Source organism: Equus asinus, chromosome 3 (genome assembly GCF_041296235.1).
Source record: "Equus asinus isolate D_3611 breed Donkey chromosome 3, EquAss-T2T_v2, whole genome shotgun sequence".
Taxonomy (NCBI): Eukaryota; Metazoa; Chordata; class Mammalia; order Perissodactyla; family Equidae; genus Equus; species Equus asinus.
The window spans coordinates 138,287,403-138,313,776 of record NC_091792.1 but is presented as its reverse complement, the minus strand read 5'-3'; the positions used below and the strand labels follow the sequence as shown (position 1 = coordinate 138,313,776).

General features: G+C 34.4%; 1 pseudogene; it reads right to left on the bottom strand.

The window, feature by feature from the left end:
• The window catches only part of LOC106843747 (peptidyl-prolyl cis-trans isomerase A pseudogene), a 64,082-nt pseudogene extending 39,812 nt beyond the window's left edge, over positions 1 to 24,270 (bottom strand).
• Between the last annotated feature and the right edge of the window lie 2,104 nt (positions 24,271 to 26,374).

Genomic DNA, 26,374 nt, shown 5'->3' with positions numbered 1-26,374 from the left:
TTTTGTGTATGTGTGTGGTGAGCATACTGTCCTATATGCTTCAAAGTTGCTAAGAGACTAGATCTTACAGGCAAGGATAACCGAAGCAGGACCCTCTCCTAGAAGAGAAAAAGCCAGAAGGCAATAGGGTGAGGATTGAAGACTAATTTGAATAAGCAGTCTGAGCAGAAAGAGGGTAAGGAGGGATTTTAATTCATGTGTAAACTCACGGTCCTGTTCACTGCCAGGCTCACCTGATTGGGGTAACAAAGGAAATGATTTCAAGTTTCGATTGACCAGTGAAGAGAAAGCTGTCAGATGTGGCTTGTACTAGACAGGGACCTCAGCAAAGAGCTGTACGTACAAAGACGCCAGAATCACTTGTATGGAATTAGGATAGGCCAAAAGTTATTGTCCCTGCCCTCGAGGAGCATACAGTCTAATATGAGTTAAAGCTGTGAATAGAGCGATGATAATGCAATGTGTTATGTTTAATAATAGTTATTAAAAATGCTTTGGCAGTACAGAAAATAGACTGACATATTCATTTTCACCAAATTATTCAATTTGTTCAAAGTTTTATTAATCCTGTGGACCATTTGAAATCCTCATCCTGATAGACCCAAAGTGATTGTTCAGATAACTCATTATACATGCCTTTTCTCTAAGGGAAATCTTTCTTTTTTCTAGATACTGAATCACTATAATTAAATAGCATTTCCCCGTAATGAACTACATTATGTTCTGTTAAGTGACTTTCCACCTTAAAAATGAATTTATGAGAGGAAGTATTCATTTGAAATATAACAATTGTCTCTTTTTGACATGTAATTGGGAATTTTTCTTTTAGTTTATGATGAGAGTAGTTTCCTTAAGGAGATATTGATATATCTGAAGAAAATGAATAAATCAGTAAGATATAGTCTTCCACCGTAAATTCTGCATATATTATTTATATTAAATTAACAATGATTGTATATTATTTTCACTAGATTTATGTAAAATACCTTCTAATATTCAGTCTTTAATTTGGACTGTTTGATTCTCATTTCTTGCCATGTCCCTAGTCTTTTCCTTCCTTCTCTCCCTCTCTCCCTCCTTCCCTCCCTCTGTCATTCCTTCCTTCCTTCCTTCCTTCCTTCCACCCCTCCTTCCCTCCTTCCTTCCTTCCTTTCCTTCTAATAGTGCCATTTTATTGGAGTCTCCAATTTATGCTTTCATTTCCATTAAGTGCTTTTGAGTGAAGACTATTCATGGGGCCATTACATAGGAACTGAAAACTTTAACCTGCAGTTAAAATGCAAATAATTTCTCTAAATGCAATGCAGAGAACATGTAAAGTTATCTCTTTCAACCCTTATTTTCAATAACATAAAAGAGCCCTCCATAGGTTATAGTCAGACTAAATCTTTTCAAAATATGATTTTAAAAATGCAAAGAGAGAGTAATGTTATAAAGAAAAACAATGTCCCAAAAGTTCAAAATAGACATTCAATACATTTCTATATAATATTCTTTAGTCTGTTTCCTCTACACAATTTTAATCTTCTCTTGTGCTCAAACTATTGCCAAATGTCTATTGCATTTTCCCCATTTTGTTTGCACAAATTTTGATTCACGCATTTTCAGCATCTAACATATTTCTTTCACCCTAATTCTAGAAGCTGCTAATTGCCCATCTCTAAAAGCCCATTTATTGAATGCTAACATCTTTCTAATGATATTTCATATTTCTTGATTAAGCTGACAAATGACTGTTGTCTTAAACACCATTCACAACTGCTTTTTCTGCACAAAATACAAACAATTTCCAAACCAGAGATCATTACAGGAATACATAGAAAAGTACCAGGAGAAATCATTATTTACCTACTCACTAAGAAACAGAAATAGAGAAAGTAGAACAAAATATCCTTTAAGTATCCCACACACAGTTCATTTCATGGAGGCAATCACCAGTTCCTTCATGTGAGTAAACAAATAAACCAACTTGTTTAAACTAATGTGAGGAATTTTCATGTTATTATGTATGAATTACCAATACCATCAGCTTGATACATTGTTACATGATCAATATTCCTGAATCATGATGTACTGTAGAAAGGAAAGAGAGACTGGTTCTAAAATTCTAGAATAATTTTTAAGAGAGTTGGATTTTTGTAGATACAGGTAAGAAAATTAGGGAAAAAATACACATCAAAATGTGATAGGTGGAGATATTGTTTAACAGTACAGAAACAGGACCAAAGTATAATTTCAACAATTTAACCATAGTTTAAAAGCTAAGAAACAAGAATAAGTTTATAACATATTAGTTTATATTTACTGCCTTGTTAACCATCTACCTACCCTTTAAAGTAGTTGTAACGTGGCAGAGCACACAGCTACAAAGTGTCAAAGATGGATTTCAAGGTCTTTTGTCTGATTCCAACACCCATGTTTAATTGTTTATGTTAAATTGTAATTTATTTTCTCTTACTTCACAAATCCTGTTTTCAGAACCAGTTTTTTACTTAGAGGCTTTTTAACAAAAGTTTCCAAGCATTGTGTTTATCAATACATAATTTCTTTTTTCTATTGCCTGTAAATTTCTATTTTAAATGTGTCTTTACTTTTTAAATTTTTTGTTTAGTCAGTAATCTGCAAAATATCAGAAAGACTTTGTGTATTCTGTTTGTAAGAAACATTAGACGTATGGTTAATGAGACAGATAGATAGTTAATTAGACAGACAGATAGATAGATGGATAGACATAGAAAACTAAAAATTGAGATGGTGGGATAGAAGTACAAGAAAAAGAGAGTGGGGAGATTATTTTTTTAAAAAGAATCTAATGTAATTTAAGTGATCCAAAGATGTAGTAGAATTTTCTTTTTAACTACACTTAAGAAAATAATATTCTGTATCTGTGATGCCATTTTAGGTTTGTCTGTCTCTTCACGAATTGTGCACTTGAATTACTGAAAATATCAACATTCAAATTTAGGACTTTTTTCTATATGTCTGTCTTAATTGAACTCTTTTAGTTATGAATAGTACATAATCCAACTCCAGCCTGTTTAAGAACAAATGGATATTTATTGGTTCATAAAACTAAGTGCAGTTGTCCCTCAATACTCACCTGGAATTGGTTCCAGGACCCCCGGGGATACAGAAATCTGTAAATGTCCAAGTCCATTATCTAAAATGGCATAGGGTTTGTGTATATCCTATGCACGTTCCCTCGTATACTTTAAATCATCTCTAGATTACCTAAAATACAGGCATAACTCATACCTCATTTTATGGTGCTCCACTTTATTGTGCTTCACAGATATTGCCTTTTTTGCAAGTCTCCATCAGCAAAAAGATTATAACTCACTGAAGGTTCAGATGATGGTTAGCACTTTTAGCAAAAGTAATTTTTAATTAAGATATGTACATTGTTTTTTTAGACATAATGCTATTGCACACCTAATAGACTACAATATAGTGCAAACATAACATTTATAAGCACTGGGAAACCAAAAAGTTTGAATGACTTGTTTTATTGCGATATTCTGGTCTGGACCTGAACCAGCAATCTTTCCGAGGTATGACTGTATCTAATACAATGTAAATGCTATTTAAATAGTTGTTATACTGTATTGTTTAGGGAATAATGACAAGAAAAACAAACCTATACAGATTCAATACAGACACAACCATCATAGTCTTTTCCATCTGCGGTTACTTGAATCTCCAGATGTGGGACCTCTGGATACGGATGGCCGAGTGTAGTACCATGGAAAATAACACTGGTTCTAGGTTCAGGGCTTCACCTTATATCATTAGGAGCTATGCTTGCTTCCTCCATTTCCACTTTCCTCTATGTTGGGTGAACTTTCAGGTAGATTCCCCTCTGAAGAGTCAGTTGACTGCCAGCAATTCAATGATTACATCCTATCTACTCAAATTCAAGACCAATGGAAAGAGAGTACCCAGCTTAGTTTGAACACACTTAGTTCCCTTGACGATCCCTGAGCCGATGATTTTTTTGCTTATATATTCATTTAAATTCACTCACATAAATCTACTCCTCCTTCCTCAGAAACTCCTTATCCTCTTCCCTACTTTATTTTTTAATCACAGTCTCACCATCATACACATGATTTTTATATACTTGTAAATTTTATATTTGTAAATTTATTCATTCGTTTGTTTGTTTGTTTATTGTCCATTTCACCCAAGCAGAATATAAACTTGATGAAGGAAATATATTTTGTCTGTTTCATTTACTCATGTCTTTTTTTCCAGAACCCAAAAGAGTGCCTGGCAAATAGTATCTTCTCAAAGAACGAATGGATTTATTATGATCTACTCTGTACTATATTCTAGGTATTTGAGATATAGCAGTGAACAAAACATCACATATTATGGCCCCATTGAGTTTATATTCTATTGAAAACATACATGATAGATAGGTAGATAGATAGATAGATAGATAGATAGATAGATAGATAGATAGATAGATAGATAAAGTCTACACATTATGTTAGGGGATTATATGTGCTAACAGACAATATCTGTTCCTGGATATCAAGAGTCATATTCATTGATTAGCATGGGATAAGACATTCTTTCTTCATTCACTATATATGAGGATAGCCTCTCTCAAAGTTCATTTCCTAAAAGATTAGAAGAAATGTTTCTCCTTGGAATCTCTGGGATGTATTTATCTGAAGATATTGTAATGGGTGTTGAATAAGCACAATAGCAAAGTTCACTACAGTATCATTTACAATCTTATTTTGTCACTTGACAAATATTTACTGAGTGCCTAGTATGTTCGTTGAACTTTTCTATGCTTTAGGAATTATTAAATATCTTAGCCTAGTTTCCCAGAGTGCAGAACCTGAAGAAATGTCAAAAGTTTTAGAGAATGTAATCTCAGAGAACAGAAGAAAGGAGGGGGAAGAAAAGAGTGCCAACGTGAGGATGACTCCCATGTTGCGTCAAGCGTCTGAAAACCATTAAAACCACTGTTTCTCAATACTTCCTTTCTAGATTAGAAAGGAAGAAGGACTAATCCACAGGATCTCTTCTACCCCTAGTATCAGATTATTTTTTCTTCTCTTCACCATCATTCCACCCAACTGCCCATCACCCAATGTAATCCCCCAATTTCAGGCAACCATTCATGGAAACCTAGCAATAGGGAAGTTCTGAGGCAGGTCCTGAGAGGAGCAGAGCATGGACAAAGTGGGTCACTACTGAGTAGTGTACAAGTGAAGGCGGTTGGAGGCTACATGGAATAGGTTGCACCTGGCACTGGATCAAGTTGCAAGAAACTTGGATACAATGAGGCAAACAAGATATGAAATAAGCTTTAGAAGAAGGAACATCCTCTACTCATACGAAGCTGATAGTCTCAAGAACAGACACAGTAAACAATAAATAAATTCCTTCTACAATATGCTAATAAACATGTTTATTGATGGAATAAAGTGAATTTATATTTGGCCGTGATTTGGGTTCCATCTTCTAAGTTCTCAAATAGTGAACTACAATGAATTTTACCTTTTTTGCAAGTTAGTTGCATTGTAAAGCTTATGTACAACGCTTGCTGTCAGTAACTGATTGTAACTGTTATCTTCCCAGTATGCCTTTTCAGGTTTATACATAAGTCTTTTTGTCCCAGGTTTGATAGGCTAAATATATAGGTCTTTCTATATTTGCACTCTACTTTTTTCAACATTTCGCATCTAATAATTTTATGCAATTTGCCCCCTATTGTTCACTGTCATCTGTCTTTTTTAATCTTGCTGATGAAGATAAATTGAATGAAATCTCTAGTTCTGTGACAGGAGAATAAATTCCTTTTCATTAGTAATAACTATAAGTGAAAACCTATGATTCTTTTGCATATTTATGTAATAAAAATTAGTAAGACTTGCAATCTGGAATGCACTGGCATTGTGTTTGCACATTATTGATAATCACCTTGCATTTATGAGGTGGAAAACATATCCTATAGCTAAGCTAAAAGTATTCCAAAAGCATGCCAAGGCAACAACAAGATATTTCTAATGGTTTTCAAAATGAAACCTAGAAAGGTATCTATGATGGGCTGTTTTTGTACCATATTAGCTACACAGACAATGCAATGCATTTTAGGGGCATTATGTGTATTTCTCATTGCATTATTAATCCTGGGTGAAAGCTGTTAACTTTATAACTAACAAGAGAATGCAGAATGTTGTGAAAACATTTGATTTTCTCTACTTTTTGTAAGTAAATAAAAATTTATTTTCTGTACATAAAAAGGGCTTTGTTCTTTCTATCTCGGCCATTTCTAAATTAGAATGATCATTCAATATTAGACCATTGCTAGTCTAATACTGATATAATGATGTTGCAAAACACTTAAGGTTTAAACTATTCTCCATTTCCTTAAACGCTAACATTTTATTTTGTATAGACAGGGTGCATCATTTATGTTTGCCAATAAAAGTGGTCACTATTGATGCATCTGCTCTTAAAAATTAGGTAATAGTTTGAGTGATTTTTGAAACTTACCAAAGCTCAAATTTACTTAAAATGACAGTGATAAATACATGTCATTATAGATTTGTGCAAACTCAAACAGTGTACAACATGAAGAGTGAATTCTAAGGTAAGCTATGGACTTTGGGTGATTATGATGTGCCAGTGTAGCTTCATCAGCTGGAAGAAATGAATCACTCTGAGCATTAATGATCACAAAACCCTCTTCCATACACTTTTCTAAAGTATAATTGAAATTATTTTTTCTAAAATACAAATTTACTATGTTACTTAAACCATACAATCACTAATTTGTAAAGACGAGTTACAAACACAGACTTCGTGTCATTTCAAGCTAAAACTCTTTCAAGTTGTCAACACTACCTCTCGAAATCTTTGCTTCTTCCTTATGGAGCATCCATTATAGACCAAATCCTGTACTTAGTGTTGCCTGTGAATGTCCTCATTTAATCCTCACCAATACTCTGAGAGAGACAGGCTAATATGCCTACTCTACAAGGACTGGAAAGAGATATATAAACGCACACTGATGTTTCTTGACATAACATTTATAGTAATAGAAGAAACGCTGCATAGCTGTTTTCTTGAAAAATGTACTTCTTTATGTCGTGTATATGAGAGAAATATTTCTAACTACTTTATATGAATTACATAAAAATTTGTATGTCTGCTCATGTAAGTGCTTGCCACTCAAAATATATTAAAATAAGATCAAGCTGAATGTTCAAATGACCTACACTGTAAGAAATATTTCAATCTATTCCAGATATAGATGTAAAACTTCAGTTTATGGCAATAACTTGTGAAAAGAAACAGATTCTAACCTACAGAATCTGGACGCAGACATGGTTTATATAAAGATAAAAATCACTTGGCATTTCAGCTTAATGGCGTTCTCCTAAGTTTCATTGTTACAATGTTCATCTGAAATTTTGCTTAGAGGTTCTGATGCCAACATTAAGATATCGATTTTTCTTTCCAACCACTCATTCTCTAAACTATCGTTAGTCCCACAATAAAAATGGCCTTAATGTAACTGGGTTTCATCACACTTCACATTATGTTGAGTAGAGTCTACTTGATTTCTACAAAATAAATCACTTTTATCCATTCCAATTCCTAAACCACTTTGTGGAACAAATATTTGAATTCATCAATGTTAAAGACATTGAATCATCCTTCAAGCAATATATGATGACATTTTGAGCACAAATATCAAGATTATTATTTTTAAAATTAAATATTACCTGAGTGTTTAAAGTGGCTGAGGAGCATATTAACATTAAATATTATTTCTGACATTTTAAAAAGGTCAAATATGCTGCTGTTATACAAAAACTATTAGCAGAAACATCAAATTATTATAATCATGCTAAACACTAATTTGGTTCAAAAGTTAACATTTGGAGAGTTTGGACTCAATATTTCTTCTCGATGAAGGTCAACATAATTTCGCTGTTCAAGTTTTAGCCAAAAAAATTCACTCAACTTGAAAACATTAGTTTAGTATCAACATTGACTTTCCCTCTAATGCTAAGTGAACGTTTTAATTTTTCCTGGCTGACTACAGTTGCCGAAGAAAAAAGAGGTAACTTTTTCAGCTTCAAGCTAACTCCTCTACAAAGCATAATCATCGAACATCAAATGTAACTACAAAAGCGATGAGGTTGAGAAGGATGTTTGCTTCTTTGTAACTGAAAGAACAAATTCTACTCCACTATTCACTAGTAACCGTGCAGAGGACTGGACCTTGAGCAAAACTCCAGCTTGAGCTCTTGAGAATGAGCTGCATGTCTAATACTTCAAACTCATTCTACCGATGGACTTTAATAGAATACAATATCTTTCGAATTAAAGCAATAATCATAGCAACCAGGAGACTTTGGATGGACTTTCTACATTTCTCCCTGTTCTCTTCTGTATAAATATTGAGTTAATATTTACCTACTGCTTATCCATTCTTACTTCATTCTCTTCTCTTTATAAATTCTTATTTTCTGTTCAGTTTTGTTCTCCACAAGGAATTTTTCAATTGTGGTGTAACACATCCTCAAGAGGACTTCATATCTGTAAAATCTTTAAAAATCTACATGCGACCAACTGTATTTCAGTTCAGATAAAGCAGATGACTGGAGTATTTTATGTATAGAATCTGTGGCTCTATAAGAACATTCAATATGTCTTTCTATTATGTGTCCTCCTTTTACATTCTATCTTCTTTCTTTAAATAGAGGCATTGCTTTTAGAAGCTACCAGAAACTATTGAAGTCTGGTTAATAAAACCACTAAAGATTCCAATATGATAATAACTATTGTATATATATTCTTTAAAACATATAGGAGTCTTTGACTTGACTTATATCACTTAATTCTAGCAGAATCCCCATATATCATAGAGTATCCTCATCTCCTGTCTACTAGTAAAGAAAGTAAGCCACCAGTAGATCACGTATCTCATTCAAACAACTAATATTTATCTAAATTGGATTTGCAATACAAATCATAAAACACTATTTAAAATGGTTTTTTTAGAAATGATGACTTGAAAATTTACATCACATTTTTTTGTAGTCCCCTTGGTTTCCAGTATCAATAAATTCAAGTAGGCTACATAACAAGTACTTGGAATCATTTCACAGTGGATTAAAACAAGCTTAGAGTGTCTGTGGATCTTGGGAACATTCTACTACTAGAATAAATTAGCCAAAATGTTTTGTTGTTGTTGCCCATGAACACAAAAAGGGTAGGTATTCTGACTCCCACATGTCAGTTCAATTACTTTTACACTTTTAAGAAACTCATACAAATAAAATAAATTGTTTCATCCATGACCCTGATTCACCTTATAAAGATACATTATTTTCAAATGGTGATGTATACAAAATGATATCAGCGAAAAAGCTATGTTACTGAACATCGGTTTTTAATCTTTTTCTGTTTGTCTAGTTACTAATAGCCTTCTCAGTTCCTACATTCTGTTTCCAGAATTGCTGCAGGTTCATCTCACTGTCTTCTCTCTTTATTATATAATTTCCTAGTTTTAGAATTTCTTCTCTTTAATATTGCCCATTCTCGGTCCCTTTATTCATTACATACTGTGTGTATGATTTTCAGCAGTTTAAGCCTCTACGTTTTCATCTGTAAAATGAGGAGAATAATGATACCTAAACTAAAGTGCTTAGAATAATGCTTGGCACTTACTAATGTTATTTAAATAAGTTATGTTATTGTTGTTATGTGGAGTTTCAGACTTGTTATTTTGGCTTTGAAATCCCTCATATATCTTTAGTTTCTGTTATTTGATCTTATGAATGAAAACTCTTTTTCACAACCCAGAAGATTTACCATAAGATTGCAAGCATTTTGCCTTCCCTAGGGCTCAAGCTGAAAGGAGGACGGACTGGGGAAAAGGCAATCAGATTCTTTTGTCTGGGGTAGCGCAGTCAATCACTCCTGGGTTTTTTGGATTATCTGGGAACAAATATTCTACATTTTTCAAAATGTTGCTCTTAAAGTTTCAGCTTTTTGAAAAGAAAACAAGTATTCTTAGATATTCTATCTGTGGTTTCTCCACATGTTTATTTCTCCATTTTTCTATAACCAATATTGAGCCTCCTGAAAATAAATATTATTTGTTTTTCTGAATGTGCCTGAAGGGCCTATCTTTTCAGCACAAATTGCATATTCTACTTTCCTGCAGCTTCAATCCATCCAGGATTTACCCAAAGTTTACCTGTTTACAAGAAATGGAATGGTTATTGGGCACTTGATCAACGGCAGTCCTCAAGCCTTATAGTTTCCTCTATTTGTTGAAATTTAATGTCATTTAACCTCTGGGAGTGGAACATAAGCTTTCTTCTAGACCAGATTTCTCTAATTTACAGAAGAAGGTTTTTGAATGAAATGGAGCTGCAAGGTTGGTTTTTATTTGTTTTGGCTCAAAATGTTTGCATTTTTATATCACTTGCTGGCCCCAGGGCCTCCACAAAATGGGTGATTTTTACAGATCTGAAAAATAAATCAATCGATATGAGACTTTGTTGGTTTGTATTTGCTATTGGTATTACAATCTCTTCTCTCCCTGGAAATTGTCTACAAACTCAGTTAATAAAAGAGAAGCCCTTGCAGTGTTTTAAGTCATCGTTATACTAGAGATAAATAAACATATCTAACAATCTTACATCTGTCTTATTTTAATACAGCATGGGAATAAACAGTGTTTGCAGACTGAAGAGCTAACAGGAGAGCCCACACAGTCTTAACTAATGTTTTAGTGATTGTTATTAATGTTGTTTTTTAAGTTTATCATTGGGAAAAGATTTTCTCACTCTGTGATGTCTTTTCCTTAATGGAATCTGGAAGGGTACACTATATTTGGGGGATAGAAAAAGACAGGAAAATGAAGGAGAAAAATGCATGATATAGATATTAAAAAGAGAAAGATACTCTTCAGATAAGGAGTAGATAACTTTATGGAAGTTTACTATACAATATACAGCACTTGCCTTAATAAAAATCTAAAGAAAAATTGGACACAAAAAAGTGAGGTCAAGAATAATATGTAATACTGCTTTGTATTTATGCTTAAAAATATTTAATGTGAATAAGCAAATATTTTTGTAATTAAAAATGGATATAACATTTGGTGAAATTAAAATGTTGTTTGATTTATTTTTAAATAATATTTAAATATAAACATCATTAAGATTTTATGAGATGAAGTTAAATAATGAAAGGGAATACAAGTAACACTGGACAGGTACATGGTAGATATGCGATAATGGTAAAGTGAATATATTAGAGATAAAAATTAAGCATAATGTATGAAAAAGAAAGTTATATTCAACATGAACCAGAAAAACAATTGATTATGGTTCTATTTTAGCATTTATAACCCATATAACTTAATACAAAACATATAATTTTCTGGGCCCCAGTTTCTTACTCTAAAAGAAGTTGACATATTAGTATTAGCCTTGGTAACCTTGCACAGTTATTTGGACAATAAAATTAAGTATTAATTTGTTAATAAATGCATATCTTTAACTAATTTTTATCTGGAGTGCATGAATTTGTTTTTAGCTATGAACTAATCAAGAGGAAGATAATAACACCCTGCCTGCAAAAAGATGGGTGATGTTTGCTTAAAGACCAAATAAACAAATGAACAATGAGTAGAACATATGCAAAAATGGAACTCTGATCCACAACCTCTTCAGCAACCAGTCCAGGAAGTCAAACGAAAAGCTCTGCAACAATTGGCCACAAATGGTCAGCATGTTCTCAATAATTCCAGCTTCCCAAATTTTGGGCCCAGTTCCAATCCAGGACCAACCAAAGAAAAAACAGATTATGCTCCCCAAAGCAATCACAGAGAATGCCTCTCTTACTAGCCCGCCTCCAGCTTCCCCATGCCAGCAACCTCCAATCAGAGCACAGCTGAAGCCTTCTCTTTTTTCGCAATGAAGATTCCACACTCCCTGCCTGCCTCTGAGTGTGTGCCAAATGGAAAAGATGGAGGCTAACCTTCCCGCAAGCTCTGAATAGACAGTCTCTGCTTGTTCTCATTTGGGCAGTCTTTGTTTACTTTCCCCATTACATAAAAAAGCACATCTTATATCAATATCTGAGAAGTAATACATTCTGTTAAGGGGGCATTTGTTGGTATGAATAGTAAGGGAAATCACAGTGGATAGTGACCTTTACTACAGAAATTAGGAAGGTTAAAAGTCAACCATGGTTTCAACTCCAACATATAAAGAGCTTAAAAGTCATCACTCTCATCCTTCCAATAAGAAGAAAACTGGACAAACTGAAAACTAATGATTTTTCTTGGACTGATCAGAGAAGTGATGTTGCAGGGAACCCATCATCCCAAAATCTGGAGAGTCTGGTCTGTGCAGAGAGATACAACACCCAGGATTTACTTACCAGGAACAGAAGCCACTTGATGTCCTAGTTAGTAGGAACACTTGAATGGACAAATTGCTAGGAGCTGTGTGTAGACTAACTTGAAAGATACAAACTCTTGGAACCCATAGTCTTAGAGTTCCATAATTTTGGGATTTGAGAACGATCTTCTTGTGATCTTAGGAGAAGGAGGGGGAAAGTGACCATTTAAAAACATACCCAGAGTCTTCTCTATACCAAATGCCTACTCTCCAGTGGAAAGGTCGTTGTCAGACCACAAAAGACAAGAGAACTTTATCCCAGATGTTGAGATGATCAGACAGAGAATGTAAAATAACTATGATTAACATTTTAAGGTCTCTAATGGAAAAAAAAATAGCATGCAAAATAGATAGACAATATAAACAGAGAGATGGAAATTCTAAGACAGAATCAAAACCACAGTAAGAAGAATGAAGAATGCCTCTGAAGGACTCATTACAGTAGATGCAAAAAGACCAGGGGTAAGAATCAACAAACATAACATGATGTGATCTACACAGAAATCAAAATATATAATGATGTATGCCTGAAATTCATATGTTACAAACCAATGTTACTACAATCAAAAAAATTAAAACAAAAACAATCAATGAACTTGAAGATAGGTTAATAGAAATATCCGAAACTGAAATTAAAAAAAGAAAGAAAGAAAAAAGACACAGGACAGAATATGCAACAACTGTGGGACAATATGAAAAGGTATAAAATGTAAACTTTGACTTCGGTCCTTAAAAAGTTAATGACATTATCAGGAAAAAAAATTAGAGCATTCCAGGCAGTGATTAGCATACGTGCGTGAAATGAGGCAAAGAGATGGCACACACATGGAAGAATTTAAAGTTTGATGTGATTATAACATAGAATATGTGGGAAGAGTGGACAATGATGCTATAGATCAGATTGCAAATAGTTCCATACTCCATGTTCTTAAGTTCAGACTTAAATCTGGAAGCATTATGGAGCTGGTAGAGGTCTTCATACAGAGGAGCAACATGAGTTGATTTGAGTTTTTGTAAATAAACTATGGAGGCTGCTGAACTGTGGTAGAAAACAGAGTCATCTGACTATGAGGTTTTTAAAAAAATTTTATTTGATTCTTTATGAAGAAGGAGGGATAAAGAACAGAAAGGTATGAGGATACAGAGATCAAGAAAACCCTACTGTTTTCTATCTCATTTACTCTCCTCCCACAATCCCCCTTTAAATGTCAAGAACTTCAAAGCTAGGGAAGGTGTCTTGCGTGGGCACCAGCCTGTCCATAAGACCTTTAAACATGAGTCCACGACTTTGAATTCATGTAGGTTTGTGAAATTTTCAGGGAAAAGATTCTTACCTTTTAAGATTATCCAACGACTTTGCGGCCCAAAGGAAGGTAAGTGGAAAACATTATGTAACATTACTTTAATTCTAAAATATATCAGATCATAAAATCTGTTTCCGATTACTGTTTAGTTTTAACTATGTGTGAAATTACTGTTCACTAAAGTGAAATTCACCCCAATATCACTGCTTTAGTGAAGCATGCCATGATCTCTCCAGATAGAGTTAATCATTCCCTTTGCTGGCCGAACTCTGTACACAGACTTCCTTCAATTCTTGTACTTATCACACTGTACTGAAATATTAACCTGTCTTCACAATTAGGATATAAATAATGTGAGCACATTCTTAGAACCTATTATGGCACATAAAAAAAGAAAGTTGACCTTTAAAATGAGGATTTTAAGGGGCTGGCCCCGGGGCCGAGTGGTTAAGTTCGCGCGCTCTGCTGCAGGCGGCTCAGTGTTTTGTTGGTTCGAATCCTGGGCGCGGATGGCACTGCTCGTCAGACCACGCTGAGGCAGCGTCCCACATGCCACAACTAGAAGAACCCACAACGAAGAATACACAACTATGTACCGGGGGGCTTTGGGGAGAAAAAGGAAAAAAATAAAATCTTTAAAAAAAAAAAAATGAGGATTTTAAATTACAATTAAACACGTTTAATTTATAAATCATATTATTTATAATTTCTATAATTTATAATTATAAATATTTAAAAAAAATTTATTGGGGTACACTAGGTCTTTTGGTTATTATTATAGTTTTTGTTTGATTACAAATTGTCTGACATTTAACATGATTTAATATTTTGAAGCTTATTAAGAATTGATAAAAAATACCAGATAGGTGACAGGAACATAAATACCAGAGTATCAGGACTTAAGTAACAATACAATGCCCTCTATGAGTATTATCACCTAAAAGAAAGGGCTAGGAAAATTGTCTATATATTTTATGCTATTTTTTGGTCCATTAACATATATTTATCAGAATAATTCCTCTGATATGATATATTAATAAATATCATTTCCAGCATTCTAGCTATTACTCAATTATTTTTCTTCCATTCAGAAAAGCATATCACAATGCAAATGAAAAAGTTTGGGATATTATAGGAATAAACTCATTTCTGATCTAATGTATATTTTTAACAGTAAATCACTAGAGAAATTTGGAAATTTAATTATTAGTGGTAACAAATTAATTACAACACTAAAACTAATGATAACACACAAATATATAATAACTCCATTCTTGAAAATCTCTATTTTACAGTACTTTCTGTTTCATGCTGGAAGAGCTATGCACGTTATAAACATTAATTGCAATTAGAGGAAAATTTCATTATCTGTAAAATTGTGTTAGATCCTTTCAACCTCATAGCGTTGTTTTATTAAATGAAACAATTAATGTATAAAGCTTTTCAGTGTACCTGGTATACCATGAGAGATTACTAAACATTTACCATTATAATTAATTGCTCTTATGAACAGTAACATGTACTTTGTCAAGTGCTTTTACATATACTATTTCAGCTGAGAGGGATAAATAGCGCATTTTTTTTGTCCTTGGTTTACTTATAAGGAAATGAAAATTTGGAAAAAGTTATTTGTTGGAGTTCTTCATGTGTTCAGTATAGAAACAGCATAGCATAATGATAAATTACAGAATTGTTCTAATGTTGGATTGTTTAAGTTTCCCGCCTTTGCCACTCATTGGAGATGTGCCCTTGACTACTTCCCTTAATCTCTTTATGCCTTATGTTCCTTTTTAAACAAGTTAATATTTATAAAGAGTTAATGTTTATGAAAGATTCTGATGATAGTAAGTCATCTCTATGTGTTCCTTAAATGAATAAAATAAAAAGTTAGTAATTTGGGACACTCTTATTGAGCAATCAAATTCACTTCTTGCTTATACTTGTTACCGACTCTACTTCCTCCAAGTTGTCATAAAAAAGCACTGCTTCATTTTAGTAGCCAAGGATTTTTTCTTCTCTCGTCTGAAACTACAGAGAACCCATTTTTGTTCAAGTCTCAGAGGTGTAGCTCCAAAGGAGCACAAGTCAAGAACGGCTTCAGGCTTCCATGAGAGCTAATACAGGAGTCCCACACGTGTAAAGGGCCGTATTCCCAGGCAACTTGTCTGGTTTCTGAGCTTCCGTGAGCATCTAGGTACTCTCTAATACATTGTCTCTTTCCAAGAAACACACAATTGCCTCCTACCCAACAGAGAATCGACTGGATTCCACAGGAAAATCTTCTCATATCTTGGGATCCTTCTTTGCACAATATCATTAAAATCTTCATCTGGATTTTTGTTTATTTTCTTAACGAGAGTCACCATGGATCTCAGAAACATTATTCACAATCACCGCCCATTTAATTTTGCCCAGATCTCACCTGTGTCTCTAAGGTGTTGGAAGTATTAGATCTGCTAATTTTTAATGCAATTCATGTCATTCCTGCCAGTATTATATATTGTACCAAATAGACTATTAAGACAGATTAATGATAGAGGCACACTTTCTTGTCAGAAAATTTTCTGACAAACTTGGACATTCAGAATAGACCTAGGGCCAGGAAAGAAAGATATTTCAAACATCTGTTTTGATGACAAGAGAAAAGAAAAGATGATGGAGCAAGAATCAGATTTCTGAGGACATAAACAATGTCAGTCATGGATTTCGATAATTCTACTCACCTCCATCAATAACATTCATTTTGACTAAGTTTAGAATAACTCCAAATTCTTATATTATTTTTCGTGGTTTGTTAAAACAGAATCATGTTTTAATTATCAAAAAGAATGTCCTGCACTCTACAATGTTAATGTAATATTTAAGTGAGAATATGATGCTAATTAAGGTCTGATTTTAACAGAAAAACTTACTGAATAAAGCTATATTCTTGGGTCCATCCCTGTGGCCCAGGGGTTAAGTTCGCACGTTGTGCTTCTTGGTGGCCCGGGGTTCACTGGTTCAGATCCTGGGTGTGGACATGGCATCCCTTGGCAAAAGCCATGCTGTGGTAGGCGTCCCACGTATTAAATAGAGGAAGATGGACACGGATGTTAGTGCAGGGCCAGTCTTCCTCAGCAAAAAGAGGAGGATTGGCAGTAGTTAGCTCAGGGCTAATCTTCCTCAAAAACAAACAAACAGAAAAACAAAAAACTATATTCTGTACTTTAAAAATGTAATTATAATATGCTATACCTAAGTTTTTAAACATTTTGACTTCCTTATACAGATGAGTAATAATTATGTTATGATGATGCCATGAGTTGAAGTCAGATTATCTCTTTACTGTAGAATTTGTAAAAAACATTTCAAAGATGCTCCAAATGTTTAAAACAGTTACTTTACTATAAAAGAAAGAGTTACTTTACTTTGCATTCTCTTAACTGCAATGAAGTTATTTAGAACCATTAAGTAAAGTCAGGAAGGCAGATCAAATGCACTATTAAGGCTAATGTGCTAATGATGACATCTGTCCTTCACCAGAGGCAAACTACATGACTTCAAAAATAATAGTGACAATTTCTATCAGGATTAGTGAAGCTAAACCCAATTTCCTGAATAGGATCCAGATTAGATCACTATATTCTTTCTCCTTATGTCCCTACAGTGATTGTATTTGAATTGTATTATGTCTAATCTACTTGTCTTGTTTTATTTTTCTATTTTCTATTCACCTGGCGATCAAACTTAAGAAGACTCAGTTAAACTTTAGTTCCCCTTGGCTTTCTTCTGTTGTAGCCAGGGATTTATCTGGTCAAAGGGGGGTTATATTCAGTAATAGTATTCTGCAATTTTTTTCTGATAGCCTCAGGAACTACACAATAAAAGAGCAAGTGAAGGGACAAAGAAAAAGAATTTTTGATGACCAAGGCAATAACAAAACCTGCTCTCTGAGAAAGTTTTTATCCCACATGTACTTTTTAACTACAGTGAGCACAAGAAGTTTTACTAAATAAGAACTGAGATTACAACTCAAGAGAAACAATTCAAACTTTATAATTGGTTGTCAGTCATGTCATGCATTACACCAGAACTCCAAATATGTCTGTCGATTTATTTTTGTTATTTGTATAATGATAACAAGAAGCTACTCCAGACAGTGAATTCTGGAGTCATTATTGCAAATCTGGTAGGAAATAGTAACCTTTTCTTCTGACTTCAGCCTTACAACTTCAGCGGAGGCATGCTGTAATCACCTCGACATGCATCGCCTCCTGTGTCTTCTTGCTGCATATTATAATAGGAAGTAACAAGGGAACATTCTGTGAGCTAATTAGAGTTCTGAGGAGCTCAGCTAATACATATAATCCCCTTAGTCACTTAGAATCACACTTGCCTCTGGACCCCAAGGTTAAAGAGTCACATCTTACACCTTACGTTGACGCGTACTTTGCTTACTGTCACAGAAACAGAGCTTAACCCGTTCTGCATCATTTAAAAATTATTTTGCTGTGCATAGAACTGTTTATAAAAATCAAATAAAAATAGAAAATAAAGTATACTAATGCCAGTGTTATCTCTTTTGCTAAATTAGGTATAATATGTTAAAAATTACTCAATAGGAGACTTAAATGTTACTGTTAGAGCCAGCAACTAGAACATGCTTAGCACTTAAATCTTCCTATCAATTTATTTAAAACGTGTTCTTTTTCCTGGTTTTAATATAGAAAACGTGTAAGTTAACACTAACACTTTAGTACAATGATTATAACAAGTACTCAAAGTCTGACATTTTGAAGGAGAAGAGTGACAACACCAGGGGTCAATGAAAGGAGAAAGACAAGTCTGTGCCTAATTCCTGTGTGTTTCAGTACCTTCTTTAGATTATCCGTTTCCTCCCCTGGCTATTATTACCATCGTGGACTGTCGAAATAACCACACATACACACACAACCAAATATTAGAAATAAAAGCAAGTACATGGCATTATTTATTTATTTTTTTTGAGGAAGATTAGCCCTGAGCTAACATCTGCTGCCAATCCTCCTCCTCTTTTTGTTGAGGAAGATTGGCCCTGAGCTAACATGCATGCCCATTTCCCTTCATTTTTTATATGTGGGATGCCTGCCACAGCATGGCTTGCCAAGTGGTGCGTAGGTCCACACCTGGGATCTGAACCGGTGAATCCCGGGCCGCCGAAGAAGAAGATGTGAACTAACCTGCTGCACTAACAGGCCAGCCCCAACAGAGCATTAATTTTTGAAAACAACCACAAAAAACGCTGTGTAATGAGGAAATATTTGAAGAGGGAGTCTTCTTGAAGAAAAGAATCTCAGTACTGCTCTCAACTAAAGACTTTATGCTCCCTCCAAGGTTCTACTCATTGGGATAGGAACACTTAGAAATGGCAGAAAACATATTTTCAACAGAGACTTGGTGAACTTTGTTGGTGTTGTATCCCTTATTATTGAGAACAGGATAAAAATTTTAAATTATCTGTATTAGTTTGTGCGGGGATTAGATGAAGCAATCTTTTATTAGTTTTGGTCCATTTGATTGAAAAGTCACATAAAGCGGTGTGGAGTGGCCGTTTGCAGTTTATAATTAAACTTGAAAGTAATCTACCTGACTCCTCCATCCTGCTCCCCTCTCTTAAATTCATTCGAGAAAAAAGTTGGTGAGATTATTTGGAGTTCATTTTCCTGACAATGTTCTGATATGGAGAACACAGTATGTGATACAATGAATCCAACTTAGTAGTGTTGAACCATTTACCTTTTAAATGAGTGGATCTTGAACATGAGAACTAATTCGTTGAATAGAGCCACAGAAATCACAACACAAATGTGAATTAAGTTCCTGCTTTGTTCCAAACTCTTTCGGAGATTACCAAGAGTAAAAAGATGAATAAGACGTCTGGCCTTGTTAGAAGTTAAACGTCTACCACACATCCTGAAATGTAATCAGTTCCATGGTCAGCGAAGAATGAATGGCCCGAGTTATTGTAGACAGTCAACGTGATGTAAAAATAAGTGACACAAAAAAGAAGACAAAAAATAAGTGAAACAAAAAGAAGACTGTTTCATGATACTATATTAATTTTCAGTTTCAAACAATAGATCAGCTATTAAAACTAGTGGAGTTCACCATCAACATCTAAAATACTAAACAAACGGGTGTCAGAAATGCGTGACTCATTTATATAAAATTGTTTAGGGTTCAGATTAAAGAATTATAGCAATTTCCAGGTTGAATGGATCTTGAAAATTATGAAGGCCCACCGACTCCTAGTATAAGTACAGAGTAATGGAAAAGAGCTTAGCTTTTTTGGAGCCAATCTGCATAGATTGAAATCCCTGCTCAAACTCTTACTCTCTGACCGCAAAAAAGAATTTTATTTTTCATTTTTACGTTATTAAAATGGAGGAAGTCCCTTCTTCATAAATGTGTTTTACTGCTTAATTTAACGTATGCAAAGAGTAAGCCACAATGACTCACGTATATGAAACACTCAATAAAACTTCAATATTATGAAAATTATAAAGATGATTTCCTTTATTGCCAGGTGTGACAAAATTTTTCCACGAAAGACCAGATTATCAATATTTTAGGCTTTGCAGGCCCTGTGATTTCTGTCCCCTCTACTCAAATCTCCCACCACAGAGGGAAAGCAGCCATAGAAAATATGTAAGTGACGGATGGCTGTTTTATAATAAAACTTTATTTATGAACACTGAAATCTGAATTTTATATAATTTCATGTGTCACAAAATATTATTCTTATAGTGATATATTCCAACCATTTAAAAATGGAAAAACCAATCTGAATTGTGGGCTGTATAAAAGCAGACAGCAGGCTGGATTTGCCCGATAGCCTGTAGTTCTCTGACTCACGTTATATTATTTCATGTAGGTCTCTTGTGCAACTTGGGCTGGCTGGCCTTGTCTATATAATGGGAATTGTAAGACCTTACCTGATGCAGTGGTGTTTTGTGTGTTGATATGCTAATTGGGAAGACATGTTGGAAGTGTTGGGTAATTGGTCAATTGTAAACAAATAAAGGTGTTATTGTAAAATTGCAAAATTCAACCAGAGTCGTCTTACATTAGAGTGCATCTTCATTTTTTCTCATTTAAAATAATTATCACACTTTTAATTAGTAGAAGAGTGCCTTTATCATTGGACTGTAAGTTCCTAAAGGCAGGAACTCTGCCTATTCTATCCTGATCTCAGAATCTACTACAGCGCCTGGTATATGGTAGGTTGTCAATGATATTGAATAAATGAATGAATGGATAGAAATAAAAGAAGCATATTCCATTATTTGATCCTATCTCTTCCACTTTCTAAGAGTTTAAACTTAGCTACGTTAAAATAAATGGAAGAAAATTTGGGTTACAAGCTAGTGGATTATTGTTGAAATAATCGCTTTTGTTCCGTTCTAGATCACATGTTGGTGCATCTATTGACCATGACCTTGAGTATATGACTCTATTATAACTTGCCTAGAAGCCCACTAACCAGTTTCTTCACTTTCAAACTTTCTATTCTCAGACATTTCTAATTATTATGATTATTTTAATTTTCTGTCTGATCTTCTTGTTGAATACTAAAAAACACTTGACTTTTTTCAATTTATTTTTTAAAATAAAAATGACCACATGAACACATCTGTAAATCTGACAGGCTACAAATTAAATAAATTGAATAGCCATATATGGATCTTTTGGACATATTTTAGGAAAAAAATTAACAGACTGTATTGCTACCATTTCAAAAGCTTTCTTCCTCTTTTCCCTCCTACTTCCACTTCCAATTCTCTCACTGATATCTTGACTTATTTGTTCTACATTTTTTTCAGCAACTGTTTTTCTAAAGATTAAGTTTATATATTTTCTTCTTCCAACATTTTTCAATTTCTCTCTTCTAATAGATCCTCTTTATTGCCTACCTGTCTGAGATACTGTTGACAGATTCTCACTCTTATTAAACCATCTATGTTCCCGAAGCCTCAGGTAGCAACCACAGCAATGGTTTGCACCAAAAAATGGAAAATGAGATTCCAAACTTTTCTTAAACGTGACAAAGAAGAAAAGTTTCTCTTTATTTGTAGGCTTCAGAATCATCTGGCCTGTCCCCGTAGATTTGCAACAGGAAAGTGATTTGGAGCTTCCACCAATGTATTCCCCAGGGCTCCTTGTAGAAACAGTAAAGAGCTTTGACGGTGTGAGATCACTTCCCACATCTTTTTAACTTCCCTACTTTTTCCCACTAGATTCGTCATTCTCATCTAAGAAGGAGGGAAGATTCTCATTTTCCATGCTTTTACCCTACCACAGTGTCCTCCAGGGAGTAATTTGTGGGAATATGGGCTCCAGAGTGCCTTTAAATTTTCCAGCAAGCACAATGCACACCCACTGGAAGGCAAACCATATTCTGCTACACCAGAAGTTAGATAATTGGCATTTTGCCATTTGCTTAACATGCTAGGCAGTACAAAGTAATTTATTTTGTCATTTGTTATTCTTAGGTAATATGCTTTGACAATTTTGCCTTCAATTGAAAGACTCTATTATGTTTAATTCTTGGATATTTTTATTTGAATTTTATAAACTTTAGACTAAATTTCTACTCAATCTAGATCCAAATTGCTTGACCAGCCTTGTGGTTGAATAACAGTATTATACCCATTAGCATTGCATCACTACAAAGACACTGTTCTACATATACTTAGTGTATACACTATCCAATGCTTAAATCAGTGTCACAGGTCAAGGGTTGCACTAGGATGAATTAGACAATGTCAGCATAAAAGGATAAAATTGACATGACCAATAAAGTCTCTATCATGTAATTGTAAGCAGCAAGAGAGATGTGATGTACATTTTATTCAGAATAGTAAGTAGGGAGAAAATGATCTCTTTTTATTTCAAAGGTTTCATATTCAGTGAAAGCCTTTAAACAATGTATACTTCAATTTGCACAATTAATCTATATCCATAATTTCAAATGAATGATTTCATTAATCATTTGAAATTATGGCTATGTCTTAACTGTATGGTCTGGTTAAAATTAAATCCCAAACTTGTTTTCAGAAAACTTACATTCTCAGTGACACAGACCTATCTGAATACTCCCTCATTCAAGGCCAGTTGCCTGCGTTTGTAATCTTTACACATGGAGTCATTGAATATTTATATTCTCCGTTGTGTCACTATGGTCTTATGGTTCCTCTTGGTTGGCATCCTTTCCTAGTTTTAATTGATATCTATCTTTCTCTCTCTCTATCTACCCTCTCTTTCTGTCTCTCTGACACATACACACACTTGCATGTACGCACACACATGTGCGCTTACACACACAGTTTACTGCTGTCACCTCTTCTTCTCATTTGTTTCTAGCTTGCGTATTTTACCATTTATTTGACATCACAAAGACTGATTGTTGAAAAGCAATAGTAGAAGAAAAAGAGTGGTGCTATTACATCCTAATTTGATTTTCTTTAATGGCTTGGATGCAAAAACTGCCTTATAATTATTGGTAGACCTAATAATTATGTGACCATAATTGTGGCTGTTTATGATGAAAGCTGAGGTGATCAGCAGGATAAAATAAGGCTAAACAGGGCAAAACCACAGGTGGAGAAATATTATAACTTAAGAAAGTGAAAAGGCAGAATCCATGTTTTATGTTCTCAAAACAAGTGGCAAAAAAAGAGAAAAAATGTTTGTCACAATTCCTTCTTAATCAGAATTGAACAAATCTATGTAAAATGATATGAAATGTAGTTCTTGACTCATTTTAATCATTCTACTAGATAACTAATCTCCAATTAAATCAACAAAATATCCACTCTGAAAAACTCATTAAATTTCCTTCATGGCTAACATATTCAGTTGCTATAAATTATCTCATAGTTCTTATGAGTTGATTTCATTTCTCAAAAAAGTTTGAAAAATTTGTTTGTCTTTTGTGCTGAAGCCAACTCAGAACAATACACAGAAATTCCCATTTAAGTATATATTTGTGTTTTGCTCATCTGTAGAGATGTATAGCCACAATTTAAACACAGAATTTTGATGGTTTATATGAATCTCTACTTGAAGATTAGAGAAATCAACTTCAGCAAAATAAAGGTGGCAGTTTACTGAAAGAAGGCAGAAATCCTTCCCAGAGCTCTCAAAGTCCGGCCAGGACAAGGAAACACTAGAACAGGGATCTAGAAGGCTGACAGGGAACCAGGACGTGTTGCTTTCTCTCTTTGTCTCTTCTTCTCTTGTCACATGTTCACTCTCTCTTTCTGCACACTGTCTCCTCACTTTGTTTGCAGTGGAACTGGCTCCTTTATGCTCCCTAGCTTTCTGTCTCCCCCTGACTCTTTTTGACTCTTTTCTCACCATGCTTCATTCCAAATACCTGGGTATCTAGTGCTGATTGTTCCAGTTTTGATTAGGTCACCATCTGTAGCCCAGTCAATCGTGACAGAAGAAGTGGGCAGTATTCGTTTGTCCAGAATGGTTGTCGGGGCCATTACTAATGATAAGGGTGGAGGGCAAAAAGAAGGGTCTAAAAGAACTGGCTAAGCTCTGCAGCCAGTTCAAAATGCACTCAGTGCACATAAGGTGTGTTTCTCTGCTTGTGTTCTTATAATCAGGCTTACACATCCAAGCTACCCTTGAGTTAGACATTTGAATGACCAGCTGTAGTAATTATATTTCAGGATTTTTGACTTTCATATAAAGAAGTTGATAATGGACGCAATCTTATGTACTCAATGTTTGCAGGTTACTTTATTATAAGTTTTTTATACTGAGGTGATATCCCTACTATCATCACTATTTATGAAAAGTTGTTTATGGAAAATACTGAGAGATTGATTACAGTCTGAAGTTCACAATGTACAAATGTACAGATTGAGAACAAATGACAGAGCTTCTGCTCCGTAGATGGAAGATTATGACATAAATTCAGAAAAAAAGAAGTGATTGAAGAGGTAAAAGTGTGTATCTCAATATCAAATACTTAAGAAATTAAAAAAGGATAAAACATGAAAATGACTGTCATCTTTGGCAACACATTCCACATATCCTATATGGAAAATTTTGAGACCTAACAAAAGTTCTTTGAGATCTTAAACAAAAAGTACTGGTTTAGAAGTAAGTGGAAAGTGTTTCTATGATTTGTAGAGTGAAAAATAAAAACGTTTCCAGGGGAAACATAATAGGTAGCAGAAAAAAACTGTACACAGATATCCATTACCCCCTTCTTTCATTTAGTTATAGATCCCCCCCAAGACTTAATTGGCCATATGGCTACTCAACTAGAAAAATATAGCTCATATTCTTTTGCAACATGGTATAGCCATATATTGGCTTAAGCAATTTGAGCAGAATGAAACCTGAAATTTGCAGATTGCTCTGTACTTCAAATTCCCAGCTTCCTAATAGCAGGGCTATGATGAGGTGCGGAGTAGCAGCTTTGGACCCAGAAATGTAAATCCTGTGCTAAGGAATCACAGCAACCTTAACACCTCTCTTCTACTTCGTTCTGTGCTATTTCTTGCCAGAGAAATGCACTTCAACTCTGTTTAAACCACTAAATGTTGACCTCTCTTTGTAAAAACAAAAGATAGCATTTAACTGGATTAATTTATTTAGTAAGAAATGAGCTCATTATCATTTAAGACTGAGAGTAGAGCTTGTTGAGTGAAAAGTCGGAGGGCATATTTTGTTTACAACAGAGTCACAAGCCCAGGCAGAAGAGTAGAAAAGGAAGTCAGACATGATACTTTGAAGGAAAAGTACCAATATATAAGTAAAGGACAGAACAGGTGACAGAGCGTTTGGATTTCAGGTGGTAGGTAGGAAAGGTGCACACAGGGTAGAAACGTAGTGGGATTTATTATTCCTACCATATTTGTCTGAAACATTAGTTTAAGTTTGATTTTCACATCTGCAGGGAGGGGTGCTGGTAGTAGGTGTGGTCTTAAAATAATTGACTTGACCAGCAGCTGAGGCCATTCTTCGCACCTGTGACCATTAAAAAGCCTAAATTGGGTAAAGGATGAGGTGAGGTGAGGTCCAACTGAGGATTTGAAGAGCCAGGGCTGATAGGACCAACCATATTCTGATATCTATTAATGTCCCTTAAATTAGTCTCAATTCTCACATAATAGTCCTGGAATTCTTTTATTGTAGCTTACACAAAACCATTGAACAGGCATGAAAGGGTAAGTAAAACTTTATTAAAGCCCAGAAGTTCTTACAGATAAATAAGTGCATTTGGACTTAAGCTATGCAAGCAGTGAAGTTTGAGAGAATTCAGAGAAGAAAATGGCCTGAACAAAAGCTCAAAGTGGAACAAGGGATATATAGGAGTACAAGTATATGGAAACTAACATAGAGAGTATTAAGGCTAAATTACAGAATATCAGAGAAACTGTAGACTAAATCCTTTATTCTAGAGGAAACAGAGCAAAGAATTGGAATTTACATGGTTAAGATTATACAATAAGATAGAGTTAGATTCAATAGATTAGAATCCATGGCTATGTGGCTTCTTGATCCACAACTTCTGCAGACATAAGCATGGGTCTACATGAATGGATGTGTACATTGGGGAGGGAGGGATGCATG